Source organism: Nycticebus coucang, chromosome 8 (genome assembly GCF_027406575.1).
Source record: "Nycticebus coucang isolate mNycCou1 chromosome 8, mNycCou1.pri, whole genome shotgun sequence".
NCBI lineage: Eukaryota > Metazoa > Chordata > Mammalia > Primates > Lorisidae > Nycticebus > Nycticebus coucang.
In genome coordinates, this window is record NC_069787.1 from 112,724,414 (window position 1) to 112,741,596 (window position 17,183).

Genomic DNA, 17,183 nt, shown 5'->3' on the forward strand with positions numbered 1-17,183 from the left:
TAGAATCAAGTCCATGTTGAGCCATTACCTACACTTGTCATGTTCTCAAGCTTGACTCGTCTCTCCCTCACATCAAAACCTTCTGCAAGACGCTACCAGTACACTTACCGGTTAGTACAGATTTGCCCTCACTTCTCCGCATGCATCTGTGCTGTGATGCAGACATGCCTCTATGTACTATTGACAGGTAAATGAAATAGCCACTCAGAAATTAATAAGCTGATTATACAATTTATGTGGGCTCTATAGGGAAGGAGTCTGGTTCCACCTCAGCAGCTAGGCAGCACTGGTCCCAGGAATGGTGGTGGAGAGGGGATTTATCCTTACCACACTCCACAAGTCTGAAGAAGCATGCATGCCTTTTCTAGTGGGGGTTGGTGTGGGTACACTAGGGAGTAGACATACCAGGGATACCGGGGCAGCCGCACCTCCGTGACGGTGGGACCACCACACCTGCACTTACAGGAGGGTCAGAGCCCATCCCCTTCCCTGCACCAAGAGACAGTGTTCCTGCAGCAGAGTACTGATGAACTGCAAAACTGTGTTTCCAGCTGAGTAAAGAGGTTCCACCCTGAGGCTATATAGGCAGACATTTTCCATGATCCTCGGCTACAATGTGGCATGGAGGTAAAGGACAATATCTATCTGGGCTGAAGGTCAGAAGCCCCTGCCTGCCTGCCCACCCAGGACCTAGAAGTGGTGCAGCTACCACCCTTCTCTTCCCTCAGAGAGAGCAAATTCCCCACCACCCCCATCAGGGCTGGTGCTTACGGATATCCAAGGATGAGGCTGGCTTCTAACTCTGCCAAGCTTTTCCCCACTCTGGAGGAAAATCAAAGTATGAGGCATTCCACAGACAGACACGCTGCCTGAGACTACAAGAGCCCTTCCCAGTTCACAGAGATCAAGTACATTCCCATCAGTTACTGTCCCAGCTGGCTTTTGCACATAAGCACCACCTACTGCCCTGGAGGTTGAACGGTATATCCCAATATACAAAACGTGGGGACAGATGGACTCACTGTCAGGGAATGAGGAAAGTTTCCTGAGAACTCTGCATTCCTCATCAGATAAAAGTTAGTGAGACTTCTCATGTCCCTGGTGCTTCACTACTACAACCATCATTTGAGAAAACCACTCCAAAAAAAAGTGTATTTATAAGCAAAGAACTAATACAGAGTTTTGGCTCTCTGAAAACATCCAGAACAGAAGCCAAATGACTAAATATAATATACATTACAGCTATACCTTCAGAGGCTAAAAAGAAATAAAATAAATTTTTAAAACCCTATCCAATGAAAGTAAATTCAAAAATAAAAAGTGACAGCTTCTCCACATAAGAAGGAGCTAGTGTAAGAACTCTGCCAATACAAAAAACAAAAAGAAAACAGGAAAATGTTACAACATCCCACAAATGTCACATCACATTAGCTCTCTAGCAATGGATCCTAACCAAAAAGAAAAATCTGAAATGATGGATAAAGATTTCAGAATAAGGATTATAATGAAGTTCAATGAGACCCAAAAGAAAGTTGAAGAAATCACAAAAACAAATTAAGATACGAATGAAAATTTACTGAAAAAAAAAAAAAAATATATATATATATATATATATATTGCAGTTTTTGGCCAGGGCTGGGTTTGAACCCACCAACTCCAGCAAATGGGGCTGGCGCCCTACTCCTACAGGCACCACCCCTAAAGAGATATTTTTAAAAACCTAAGAAACAGAACATCTGGAAATAAAAATTCACTAAAGGAATTAGAAAAATTCAGTCCAAAGCTTTAACAATGGACTAGTAAAAGCAGAAGAAAAAATTTTAAAGCTTAGAGGTCTTTTAAATAAACCCAGTCAGACTAAAATAAAGGAAAAAGAATTTAAGAAAATGAAAATGCCCTTGAGGAATATGGAATTATATAAAGTGACCAACCCTATACGTTATAGGCATTTCTGAGTGAGAAGAAGAGCTAAAAAGTCTTGCAAACCTAGTTGAGGGAGTAATTCAAGAAAACTTCCCAGTTCATGCTAGAGAATTACACAACCTGGCATGTGGAGCTCAGAGAACACCTGGAAGATATTTTATAATTATACAACTGCGAGAACAAAGCAATTAGGTAACAATTAACATCTCTGGAAGGAACAAACTGTCACAAATCAATATTAGCCTTGAATGTAAATGGACTAAATGTTCCACTTACAGCATATAGACTGGTGAAATGGATAAAAAAGAAAAAATCCACCATCTAACCATATGCTGCCAGAAAAATAACCACCTAATGGATAAAAAGATTTACAGATAAAGTAAGAGAGTAGAAAAAAAGATGTGCCATACCAAAGGAAAACAAAAACAAGCAGGAATAACTATGCTTATATCAGGTAGAACAGACTAAATCAACAGTAATAAAAGACAAAGAAAGCCATTATACCATGATAAGGAGATCAATTCAACAAGATGTAATCATAAATAATACATATACATCCAGCCCTGGAACACATAGATTTATAAAACAAATACTACCAGACCTACGAAAAGAGGTAAAGAACAATGCAAAATAGTGGGGGGCTTCAACACCCCAAGAACAGTACCAGATAGATTGATAATTAAAATAGAAAATCAGCAAAGAAACACTGTACTTACACTGAGCTCTGGATCAAATGGAAATGATAGACATTTACAAGACATTCCATCCAACAACCACAGAATAAACATTCTTGTCATTTGTGTGTGGAACATTCTCTGAAATAGATCATATGCTTGGCCACAAAGCAAGTCTCAATAAATACTAAAAAATCAAAATCATATCAAGTATTTTCTCAGACCACAGTGGAATAAAACTAGAAATTAATACCAAGAGGAACTCTCAGAATCGTACAAAGATGTGATACTGAAACAACCTCCTTTTGAATCATATTTGGGTTAACAATGAAATTTAAAAAAATTTTTGAAACAAATTAAAAGGTAGACACAAAATACCACAACCTCAAAAATACAACAAAAGCAGTACTAATAGGAAAGTTAATGGCATTAAATGCCTATCTCAAAAAGATCAGAAGGTCAAAAGATCTCAAATTAACAACCTGAATCTGTACTTCAAGGGACTGGAGAAATGAGAACAAACTGAACACAAAGCTAGTGGAAGAAATAACAAATGTCAGAGTAGACTAAATGACATCGAGACCAAAAAAAGCACAAATAAGCCATGAAATGAAAGTATGGTTCCTTGAAAGTAGACAAAATTGATAGACTGTTAGCTAGATTAACCAAAAAGGGGGGGGGGGGCTTAAATAAGCATAATTATAAATGACATTAGAACTTATACCATGGAAATATATAAGATCAACAGAAACTACTACATGCATTTTATACACACAAACTAGGAAACTGAGAGGAAATGGATAAATTCCTGGAAATATACAACATCTCAAAATTGAAGCGAGAAGAACTAGAAATCCTGAACAGATCAAAACTGAGTAATATAATTGAAAGTTTAATAAAACATCTCCCAACAATAACAACAACACCAGATGTGCAAAGAAGAACTGGTCCCTTCCTACAAAATTGTTCCCAAAGACTGAGGAGAGAATTCTCTCTAATTTATTCTCTCAAGCTATTATCACCCTGATACCAAAGCCAGGTAAAGACACAATAGAAAAAGAAAACTACATGCCAATATTCCTGATGAACATAGATGAAAAATTTTCCACAAATACTTGCAAAGCAGTTCTCAGAGAACACCACAAAGGTAACAGCATGATTAAGTTAGTTTTCTTCCAAAGATGCAAGCATAGCAACGTACACAAATCAATTAAATATGATTCACCAAATAAGCTGAATTAGAAACAAAAAGGATGTGATCATCTCAATAGATACAGAGAAAGCACTCAGTAAAATTCAGCATACCTTTGTGATAAAAGTCCTTAACAAGCTAGGTATTAAAGAAACATACCTCAAAATAATAACAGCCATATACAATGAACCCATAGCTAACGTCACATTGAGTAAAGTTAAAAGCGTTATCCCTAAGAACCGAAACATGCCAAGGATGCCTACTTTCCCCACACCTGTTACTAGAAATCGTAGCCAGAGCAATCAGGCAAGATAAAGAAATGAAAGCTATGCAAATTGAAAAAAAAAAAAAAGGAAGTGAAATGATCCCTGTTAATGGTAACATCTTATATCCAGAACACTCTAGAAACTTCTCTAAAAGACTCCTCTATTTGATAAATGAATTCAGTAAAGTTTCATGATAAAAATCAACATATAAAAATCAATAGTATTTCTACACACTAATAAAGGTAAAGCAGAAAAAATCTAGAAATCGATTTTATTTAAAGTATGTGTACAAAAAATAAAATACTTACAGATATATTTAACCAAGGAGGTAAAAATATTTACAAAGAAAACTGCAAAACACTGATAAAAGAAATCATTGATAATACAAACAAATGGAAAAATATCCCATCTCATGGATTGGAAAAATCAATATCATTAAAATTACCATAGTGTTCAAAGCAATCTATAGATTCTATACAATTCCTATTAAATCATCAATGTAATTTTTCATAGAATTAGAAAAACAATCCTAAATTCATATAGAACCAAAAAAGAGTTCATATATCCAAAGCAATTATAACTAAAAAGAACAAAGCAGAGGGCATCACATTACCTGACTTCAAATTATACTACAAGGCTGGAGTTATCAAAACAGTTTAGCACTGGTATAAAATAGACACATAGATCAATGGAGCATTGATAAATAAATGTTCCACACCCATATGGCCAACCGATCTTCCACAAAAATATTTACTGTCCAAAGGATACCCTATTCAATAATTGTGCTTAAAAACTAGATAGCCATAGCCGAAAAATGAAACTAGACCCATATCTCTTCCCATATACAAGAATTAACTCAAGATGAATTGAGCCCTGAAATGTAAGACCTAATACTGCAGAAATTTTCTAGAAAACAACCTAGGAAAAATTCTTTTGGATGTTGGACTAGGCAAAGAATTCATGACTAAATCTTCAAAAGCAAACACAAAAACAATAAAAAAAAAATAGACAAATGTGTCTTGATTAAACTAGAATGTTTTTGCACATCAAATGAATCAACAGAGCAATTTACAGAATGAGAGAGAATATTTGCAAATTATACATCTGACAAAGGGCTAATATCTACCAACTCTACAAGGAATTCAAACATCTTATTAAGAAAAATCAAATAATCCCATTTAAAGTGGGCAAAGGACATAAACAGGCATTTTTCTTTTCTTTTTTCTTTTTTTTTGGGCATAGAAAACATGGAGTTAATAACAGCCACTATTTACTTAGCACTTTTTATATGCAATGTCATGACAGTCATGGCAAGCAAAATTCATGCCCATTTTATCCCAAGAAAAAAAACCCGAAGCTCAGAGAATCAGAGCATTGCTGAAGCTGGAATTAGAATTCCAGGCTATCAATTCCAAAGTCTGCTCTGAACCATCATACATGGATTATACTATCCTTCAAACATATCTTTTAAAATCCTAGTTTCCCAAAACAGAAAACCTAAATAGTCACATCTTTTGTAGATAAAGACCTGTTATTTACCTAATACATTTAACCACTTTCTATAAAGTTTCTTGTCTGAAGGAGTAAACAGAAATTTTTCAAAGAAAGACATACAAATGACCAACAAACATAGGAAAAAATATTCAACATCACTGATCATCAGGGAAATGCAAATTGAAACCACAATGAGATACCATCTCTTATCCCTAAGAATGGCTATTATTAAAAAGTCAAACATCAACAGTTGTTTTCAAAGAGGCAGAGAAAGGGACCACTTATACACTGTTGGTGGAAATGTAAATTAGTACAATCTTTGCGGAAAACAGTACAGATATTTCTCAAATACTAAAAATATAACTACCATCCATTCAATCCAATAATCACAATACTGGGTATCTACCCAAAGGAAGATAAATCACTCTATAAAAAAAAACAAAAAAAAACAAACACCTGCACTAGTAAGGCTATTGCAACGCTTTTCACAATAACCAAGTCATGAATCAAGTCAGCCACAAAAAAATAAAATGATAACTTTTGCAGCAACATGGACATCTCTGGAGGACATTATCCTAAAGCAAATGACTCAGAAACAGAAAATCATATATCACATATTCTCACTGATCAGTAGGAGCTAAACAGTGTACATACATGTGCACACAGGGTGGAATCATAGCCATTGCAGACTACAGAGAAGGTGAGAGGGCTGGGAGTGTGAGGGATAACACCTTACCTACCTAGGTTACTATTTAGGTGACGGGCACACTAAAAACACAGATTTCATGACTGCACAACATATCCATGTAACAAAACTTCACTTGTACCTCTTCAATGTATGCTTAAAACTCCTTTGAATGTATATACCATATTTTCTTTCTTTATTCATTAGCAGAAATTTAGGTTTTTTCCACTTGTAGGCTATTGTAATGAAGGCTTTAGTAAACATAGGAGTGCAAATATCTCTTTCACACAAAGGTGCCAGATTGCCCTGTGGATTTTGTACTGCCAGCCCCCACAGCCACAATCATGTAAGCCAATTTCATAAGATCAGTCCCTGTCTCATTCTCTCTTTCTCTGTCTCTCTCAGTCTCTCTTTTTCTTTCTCTGTATATACCTACACACACACGTGCACACACACAGCAGAGCCTCTGTAAGTTGACCACCCAAGTACTACAACGAACTGATCAACCTAGGGAGGTGTCGAGGTTGACGTAAGGGAAGAGGGTGCTGACACATACATGTGGCGTGCATTTGATGTATGAGAATTAGGTCAACGTAAGGAGGTGCTCAGTGTTGGGAGGCAGTTAATGAAAAGATTTTGCTTCATTTTGTTGGTTCTCTGGAGAACCCTGACTAATATACCAAACAAAAGACACTGATAAGGAAATAAAAGACAAATTAGAGACTAGGAGAAATCTTTCCCAATTATATATCAGATAAGCTACTTGATTACATATAAAGAATTCTTAAATTCAGTTTTAAAAAGACAAAAAATTGAGTAAAGACTGGGCAAAAGATTGGAACAGACATATTATTAAAGAATATATATGGACGGCCAATGTGAGCTTCATTTTAAAAGGTGCTCAACATAGTCACTCTATAAATACAAATTAAATGAGTAATTATGTACATTTCCATACCTACCTCAACAAGTAAAACTTAAAAATCTAACAACACAAGTGCTCCTAAAGATTTGGAGCAAATGGAGCTCTTATAAATAGAGCTTTTGGAGATGTAAATTATGGCCACTTTGAAAACAGTTTTGCAATATCTGTTACAAATGATGTTGCATATACACTTACCATAGGACCCCCAAATCCTACTATTCCCAAGTGAATTAAAAATATATGTCCATAAGATGACTGGCAAGGGAGAGTATAGCATTTACATTCATAATGAGCTCAAACTGGAAACTTCACAAATATCCTTCCACTGGCACGTGGATAAATAAGTTGTGATATAAACACTTAATAAAATATAGAAATAAAAATCAATTAACTGCTGATATATGCAACAACAGCAATATGGAACAATTTCAAAGGCATATACTGAATAAAATTAATAAGACACAAAAGGTTAGGTACTAAATGATTTCAAATATGTGATATTCTGGAAAAGGCAAAATAAATGATACAGAAATCAGATAAGGGAGGAGATTTTGGTGTGATAGGATTGTTCTACACTTTGAAAGCAGTGGCTGTTATTCCACACTATAGATTTGTCAAAACTCATCCAGTTACATAATTAAAAAGCATAAAATATATCTTAAAATTATACTTTCACAAATTTTACTGTAAAGTAAAATATACGAAGAAGTGTCTGATTCATCAAAATTTTTTGTCCATAAATATGACTCCAAATAAAGGCTGAAAATGAAATTGGGAACAATGGCAAATAATGTCTTATCTTAGCAGTGGTAAACATGAGGGTTTCTCCTCTTGGAAACAGAATTTTTAAACCATTGATATCAACTTACTATAAAACTAAAAATCAGTCATAAGTTTTTGAGCTTATTACTCAACTTCATATTGATATTCAATGCTTTTGACGATTTTAGACAAAATGATTTAAGCTCAAATAACATGACAACTTTAGAATGTCTATTCTAAAAGCTGGTAGTCAAGGAGTATAGCTTTTTAAAACAGATAAAGCAAAAGAGAGAAAATCTAATATATAGACTGTTTATTAAATGTAGATAAAAGCTGATGTTAAGAGTATGATAATAAGAGAGATAAACTCAAGGAAATAGCTTTTTAAAACACTTAGAACACAAAAGATAGAAAATCCAATATACAGACTTTTTATTAAATGTAGATAAAAGCTGATATTATGAGTATAATAAAAGAGAGATATATTCAATTTTTCACCCTGATGTTCCCACAAAATTATAAGTAGGAACAGAGACAAACAAGAAAATAGTGTGCCAAGAGACCTATATTGAATAGAAACATTTTATTTCATTTAAGATATACAAATAAATATTAAACACATAGTAAGAAATTTATGTTGTTTTTTTATTTGGTTAGATTTTGTGTGTGGTAAAATAATATTAAAATTAAAAATAAATTTTTCATTTTTTGGATAATAATATAAGAAGTGAGGTTCGATAAAATTCATTCCTTATTTTCTCAGATCTCACATTCTAAGCTGGTTCTAAATAAATCTACTGAGGATGGAGAAATAAATCTCTTTTTTTTTTAACACTCAGACATCATTTACTTCAAACTGACAGAGCTTTCAAAATTCCTTTTTAAAAGAGCTGAACATATAACACCATGAAATAACCACACAGGCCTCATAAATCTAAAACCTAGAAAACATTAGAAAATATAGCACTATCAGACCTCAAAGACGCAAGGATGTCAACTGGCTAATGTAATGCCAAGAATGAATAAACTCTATGGGCATTCTGGAAAAACCACATACATGAAATATATCATAGTTATTATTTCTAGACTTCCTGCTCATTACAAAAATAACAGTAGCCAGGAGATGTCACGTAGTATTTATCTAAAGATGTGACTGGTCTTAGGCTTCTGTCTAAACGGCAACAACCCAAGCTCACTTTTACTGATCACTTTTCCAGGTAGTCTAGTCAGTTAACTTACACTTTATTCTTTTAAAAAGTTGATTGGAAAACAAAAGTCAACAAGGGGTTAGAATCCAGCGAATGTCAGTAATTGTGATGTGCTTTGGATTGAAACATCTCTATCGTCTTCTGATAGAAATGATATTCCATACAAAAAGGTTCTTAGATTCTATTTTTCGCTTCATTATTGCTTGTGGCCTATTTATTTGAGTAATAAAGGGGTACATACCCCTGTCTTCTCCTAGGGCTTGGTACATGCACACATCTGCTTCAAAGGGGAGGATGCTTTTCATGAAGATCACGATGTACATCAAGAGAGGGTGCAGACCATGGGCTGGTGGGTTAGGACGGCCTGCACAGCCTGCTTCACACAGTAATAAAGCTTCAGGGGTGACAGAAGACTCGATTTCCTGACTCGGCAGCCTCTGAACAAGTCAGTGTCTACAATTATGGGCAAACCAAGGTTGTTCTAATTCCATCCTTTTTAGCAGCCTTTAGCTCAGGGATTAGGGATCCATGAAAACCCACCACTCCAAATGTATTGGCACAGTAATCCTCAACTCCAGTGGTACTGAATACTCCCAAGGAGCTTATGACTGTTACAGTAGGACTATGATTAATCTCTAGCATCATAGGGAGAAAATCGTCTGTGGTCCAGAAGTGTGGATGGCAAGTGACCATCATGGATCTCTCAATGAACACATCAGGACATTCCAGAAGGTGATGCCCAGAGACCATGCGAGCACTGTGGACTAGGACTGAGACCTCGCCAACCTCCCTGTGGACTCTTTCAACCATCAGGTAGACATTCTCTCTCTTCCCCAATCACAGGTACAGGTAAAAACCTCCTTTTCTGCTCACATCCTCTGCCGTGGGGTGTCCCAGACTCCACCTGCAGATCCCGGTGGAGTCCCGGCCATCCTCCTCTAGTCATCTGGTCCTCACTAGTCCCTGCCTTGCCACTTTCTCCCAAAAATAAATCTTACCCTTCCTGGTGGTCCTGAGAATATAGCAGAACAGCTTCAGAAGAACTCAGCCTCCAAAGATAAGAAAGAACTTCAAGAGATTCACTAAACAGAAATAAACTTGAAAGAGACTACGTAACAAGTAATATCACTGGTTTCTTGAGAAATATAATCATTAACTTTTTATGACTTTTTTGCCTGTTAACTAAAAATTTCCCATGATCTAACATCCGTAATTGTGACTCTCTATATGTCTTGCTAGAATAGTATAAAAGAGTTTTGTGGGAATAAAAGCTGGGTGGTGGTGGTGAGGCTCAGTGCTTTAAGGCTCATGGCCTGCTGAGTTTTCCACTGGCTAATAAAATTCCTTTCCTTATACTCTTGGTGTGAGAGTCTGTTGGATTCAATTCACTGGTCCTATAACACTAGCACCCATAGTAATCAACAATCACAGCTTTTTAATCACTTTAACTCTTCCTACAAAATACTTATTAAACTCCTATGTTTGGGATTCTAGCAAGCATAAAGGAGACTTTGTGAACATATCTAGTAACATTTTCCTCTGAGTTTCCTCATAGGCCACTTTTTTTGGCCTATGACTGAGTAGTACCCCACTGTATGCCTATATCACATTTTATTAATCCATTTAAGTATCGGTGGACACTGGGGTTATTTCCACACTTTTGCAACTGTGACTTGTGCTGCTCTAAACATTCAAATGCAGGTATGCTTTCCATACAATGACCTTTTTTCCTTTGGCTATATACTCAGCAGTGGTATTGCTGGATCAAATGGAAAGTCTACTTTACATTCTTTGAAGTATCTCCATACAATCTTCCATAGTGGTTGCACTAGTTTGCAGTCGCTCCAATGGTGTAATAAGAGTTTCTTTCTCTCTGTGTCTTTTTTAAGTGTTAAAAATACCTTGATTTTAAATCAATTTTGTGTAAATTCATTTTAACAAAGAAAAATTTCTAAACTAAAATTTTAAATTTTAATTATTTCAGTCTTAATTTATTCCAATAACTTTAGTGAAACAAAATGCAAAATAAAAAAAAAAAAATCCAGCTCCAACCTTTGTATTCTCTGATTCTCTGTGATGTCCAACACCAAAATCTAATCTATCAGATATAGTCCGATCTATCTAATTCTCTAATCCGTCACAGTATCATCTTAATCATGGGTAGTTTTGTTTTCTGGGTCCTATGTCTAAAGGTTATATAACTCTGAGGATTGTTCCCAATGCTTTTATTTTCACTCTCAATATCTCACTGACTTTCAGCTGGAAAACAGAATAATGCCCCACTGTTCTTGCTCAATTTCACCCTGTTACTGAATTTTTTCCACCTTTTTGACTATTTTTGTCATTAATTGTTAAAAAATAATTTATAATTGTTAATACCTAAAGAAGTTCAATCCAAATTGCTTTGCATGTTTACAGGGTCCTCACCAAAGCATCCCTGTGCTCTTTAAGTCCATCTTTCCTTTCCCATCGTCCATAGGTGTCTTAGTCGCCATAGCAATACTATACACTGAGTGGCTTACACAACAAAAATTCATTTCTCACAGTTCTGGAGGCTGGGTAGTCCAAGATCAAGGTGCTGGCTGATTTGGTCTCTGGTGAGAGCTCTCTTCCTGGCTTGTAGATGGCCACCTTCTTATTACCACATCCTCACATGGTGGCAGAGGTGCTGGGGCTCCCCAGAGGCCCTACTTACAAACACATCAGGGGTTAGGACTTCAACATGTGCATTTTAGGATGCAATTTAGTCCATAATACCAAGCATCTGACAAGGCATTCAAACCTTTTAACCATGAAAGACTGTATGTCATGGCTCGAACTTTTCTATCCTACCTCTAATTTTCCATCTTTCTAATTTTCTAATTTTCCAACCTTTCCATCCTACCTCTAATTTTCTCTACTTGTGGATAAAGTTCTCCGCAACTTTATCCTGACCTCTCTAGGACCTAACATCATCCCTGAATTAATCTGTGAAAATCCTACCATTAATAAAGGCCGTGTTGAAATGACTTGGCAGTCAAGGTGCTTGGGACTTCTTCCCCAGCTTTATCAGTAAACTGGTAGCGCAAATGTCGCTGGTTACTCAACATTTCTGCTGACTTTCTTCCCCTTCAATTGAGAATGTTGGAGAAAATAACTTTTGAGTCCCCACTAACTTATGAGTTTATGACTCTGTACAAAACTTACTCAGATAGTCCCCATGAGATTTAATCTCTGTTGCCCTGAAATTTACTAAACTCACTCCATTCTAAAACCCAGCACACTCCTCTCAGAGTTCTGAGTTTTCTGTCTTTATCTGTGCATATTTTGTTTTTTTTTTTTTTGTTTGTTTTTTTTTTGGTTTTTGGCTGGGGCTGGGTTTGAACCCACCACCTCCGGCATATGGGACTGGCGCCCTACTCCTTGAGCCACAGGTGCCGCCCTATCTGTGCATATTTTGGAAGTTCCTTTAAGCCAATGAGCTCTCAGACTCTGAAGAACGTTACTTTTTTTCTTTTCTTCCCCCCAAATATCAATAAATTTTGTTAAATTTATTTCAGCTCTTGGATAAGTTTTAACACATAAATGAAGGCTAAAAGCAGTCAGACTCATTTGAAATATTATGGTTAATACTTATATATCATAATAATCCCTATCATAGGTGTCAGGATTTATTTAAAGTGCCATTTTGTATACTTTTTTACTACTGTGTAGAATGGGGGACAGGGAGAGTGAGCAATATATTTTCAGTGTTTTAGATAAAAACAGAAATATAATCATATTAGTGACTGAATTCAAGTGATTAATAAAGCTGGAAATAAAAATTAAAGAACTATTTTCATTGCTTTTTCAGTATTTTTTTTTTACTTTTGCATATTAAGAAACAAAATTTCTGTATTTAATGAAATGATTTTAGTAGTTGTAACTCATATAACAATTTTGCAGTTAAAATTTATTATTTGGGATGTCATTTACTGAAATATTTAACTCATCTTATGTATTATAAAGTAAAAAATTAAACTCTATGTATAGGAACACAAGTTTATAAAATAAAAAAATAAAAGCAGACAAATATGTTTTAACTGTTCACACTTCGGACAATTATCACTTCAAAGACCTCCTATTAGCTTTCAAAATAATGCACATCACAGCAGAAATCACGGACTAACAGCTACCATAATAAAAACAATTAATTAGTAACCACAGATGTAGAGTGTCAAAGAGAAAGCCATAGTAACAATCCAAAATATCAACAGTTCAAAAAATCGAAGAGTAATAACTCTCTCAATATGAAAACTAAAAAATAATTAAATAATAGTAATAATTAACCATAGTACAGGATTTTAGGTGAAAAGCAAGAAAAATTAATGATTTTTTTTTGCCACAAAATATGGGTATTTTATTCCAGCTCTATCAAATGAACAAAAGTGGGGAACACATACTTCCACACACCATTCTAATTTAACTGACATTAATTCAGAAAAGCTATAGCAGATATATACGTGTATACATATAAGCATGTATATATGTGTATTCACACACATGTATTTCAGATTTTAGTCTCATTGTTATTTATCTTCGTTTTTTTTTTTAATAAACTTCCTTAATAACCAGCAACACAAAATCTAATGTAATTTTAACAGCTTAAGAAATCAGCAGGAAGAAGATGGTATTGGCTGTTTTCCACCGCCCATTCTCATAAGAAGTCTGATAAAGTTCAGCACCATGGAATTGATCCATAACTGTGTCATTGTCTACTTTGATATAGACATTTCCGTATGTCTTGCACTTCTAAACTAAGACATTTTACAGGCTAAACTTATAAACTTAATGCTTACTTTGTAAGATAGCATGGATTTAGAAGAGGATCACATGATTTAAAATTCCATGGTTTATTAAGTGTGGGTCCTTGGATAATTGATGGAGAAGGAATAATCCCCAATAATTTCAGGAGAATTAAATGGGTATTGTATTGATACACTAAAGCTCTTAGGAGGACATATGCCACATATACACGATGAACAAATAATAATGAAATATGAGCTTGAAATTGAGTGCCATACTTATGTAGTATTTTCTTCTGAAGCTTGAGTGAATGCAATTATGAAAAGACATGTTGAATTGGCTTGTGTTTCTTTTATGAAATAATTACATGCTTTTGTCCATTTAAAGTACATATTGGTGTTAAAAGTACAATTGTGTAAAATTTTGTTACTGTGAATTATTGCTTTTACTGAAACATACTTAAGAATATGAATCAAATACCTCTATTCAGCAATATCATCAATAATTATCTAAAACATCACATTATAGGTCTATCCAACACCATTTCCACTCTTGACATTTTCTGGGATGGTTTGTTGGTCCTGGCAGGCATTTTCAGTTATCACTTTCTTCAGAGGAAAAGCAACATGGATTCTGACGCTGCTATTTTAGCTCCAGGAACTCACAGCAGTTGTCTAACTTCTCTCTTTCCAAACAACTGGCAGATGATTACAAGAAGATGGGCTATTTTTTCAGTTTCATAGCATCATTAGCTACAAGCCTCATTCATTATGACTAGGAAATTCACGCAGTGAACAACCTTTTATTGTCCTCTCTAAGGAATCCAGAAAAGATGTTTATGTCTATTGGTTTCACCTAAACAAAAGAGGTGAATTGGTTTCACCTATTCTTCATCTGTATTCATGCGAACATCCAAAATAGATCATAAATGATGGAGTAAACGCAGACACTGAGTTTTAAAACACCTTTTGGGGAAAGATTTTACTTTTTAGTGTGATAAGGCTTAGTCCGCCTCCGTCATTGATGCGCACTTATTTAAACTTACGTATTAAATGGTTACTGTTATTACTATCACATCTTGATGATCCTTGCTAGTTTCTTGGATATTACACACAGTATCTTATTTAATCCTCAAATTAATACTTAAGGATAGCTAGGATCATGACAATTTTATGAATGAGAAAACTAAGGCTGACAAAACGAGTTAATATAGTCAAGATAAACTGATGAGTGTTATGGGTAAGATATAAACTGGAACTATGTTTTTATAACAAATATGATACTCCGTTTACTAAGGTAATACTGCCATCTATTATGTTTATTTATTAAAAATATTTATTGAGTACTTAATATATGCTAAACATTAACGATTCTAAAACATGAGGTACAATACTTACTCAAGTATACAATGTAATGGGAATTATAAACATTTTATTAATAAATTGGTTGTTTAGGATAGCTGTAAATCTATAGAAAATTATAAAAATAGTAGAATTTTTTCTATACCCCATACTAGTTTCCCCTAATATGAACATCTTATGTTAGCATGATACATTTGTTTCAATTAATGGACTAATATCGATACATCATCATAACTAAATTCCATCCTTTTTTCAGATTTCTGTTTTTTTTTTCCAATGTTCTCTTTCTGTTACAGGATACTATCCAGGATATCATGTTACATTTAATCATCATGTCTCCTTAAGTTCCTCTTGTTTGTGACAGTTACTTAAATACCTTTTGTTTTGATGACCTGACAATTTTGAGGAGTACATATCAAGTAGTTAGTAGAATATCCCTCAGTTGGGATATTCTACTCATAATTTCTCATAATTAGCTGGGGTTATTGGTTTTTAAGAGGAGGACCACACAGAAAAATTGCCATTTTTATCACATCATATTAGTGTGACTTTTATCATGTTGCTATTGATCTTGATTAACCAGCTAAATAAACTTTTAAAATAATTAAAATCTATGTAATAAATATTCAAAGCAGATGCTTAAACAGAGGTACTGAGTTTAGGAAAGTGAAATGTAAATCATATTTCTTAAACCCAGCTAATTATTTCTTTGCTTGTTCTATCACTGAGAAAAAATGTTACAATCCCTGCATGATGGTAAATTTGTCTATTTCTAATTTTTAGCTCTGATTTTTTATTTGCTTTGTGTATTTTGAGGCTGTATTAAGTTCATTAACATTTAGAATTCCTGTACCTTCCTGATGAATTTAGTACATGAGTACAATGAATTTTAACCTATCTCCATATAGCTAACAATGCTTTTCTTAAATTCTATTTGTTATTATTTATGTAACTACTTCAGCTGACTTTTGATTAGTGTTTGCATCATATATAGTTATTTTACTTTTCCCATGATCTATCATTCTGTATTCTTATACATTATATGTGTTTTTTGAAATCATTTAGTCTGTGAATTGTTGTCATTTGATGATGTGGGGATATTTAGTGTAATTACATGGTTAGAACTATGTCTATTACTTCAATAAATTATGTCTAGCCCATTGTCTCTAGGCTCTATTTCTCTTCTTTCTTGTCATTTTAGAAATTAGTTATAAATTTTTATTTATTGCTTTTTATATTCCATTCAATTGTTACATAAATTATTTTACAATATTATACTATTACTTTATAGACTAAAACATACTTTTTTTTTTTTTTTTCTTTTGAGAAAGGGTCTTGCTCGGTCACTTGAGCCAGAGAGCAGAGCATCATTTATCCTTGCTCACCGCAGCCTCAAACTTCCGGGCTCACATGATCCTCCTGCTTCAGCCTTCCCGTTTTCAACTGTTGCTCCTGAGTTTTGATCATCTCATCTTATCTCCACCGGTGTCAAACTGTTTTTGTCTGAGTGTCAGGTATTACTTAATAAAAAACTGTAAAGTAATTTGATGTTACCTTGCTCAATGGGTGGTTCACATTTCTTGCAGGTAGCAAAGTGCTGTAGAACTTGCAGGTAATTTTATTTGGTAGGATTTTGCATAACAGAGGGTTTGAAAATTTATTCCCTGGAATCAGCTGGACTTGAAATGTAGTATTGGCTCTACTGCTTTGCGCTATTTTTATTCTGTTGTTGTTTGTTGGTAGAATGAAGCTAATAATGGTATCTTCTTCTGAGTTTTGATGTGAAGGGCTTACCTCAGTGTTTGGGATATTAGTAGCCCTTAAAAATATCAGATTATTATTTTTATTGAGTGATGACGATGATGATACGGCCAATAGGAGTTGAGCTGTTTATTTATACTGAGTTCTAAAATTTAAACATGCCCTAGT

At 34.5% G+C, this 17,183-nt stretch overlaps 1 pseudogene; it reads right to left on the reverse strand.

The window, feature by feature from the left end:
• Positions 1-9,303: 9,303 nt before the first annotated feature.
• The window catches only part of LOC128591423 (retinol dehydrogenase 10-like), a 37,336-nt pseudogene continuing 29,456 nt past the window's right edge, over positions 9,304-17,183 (reverse strand).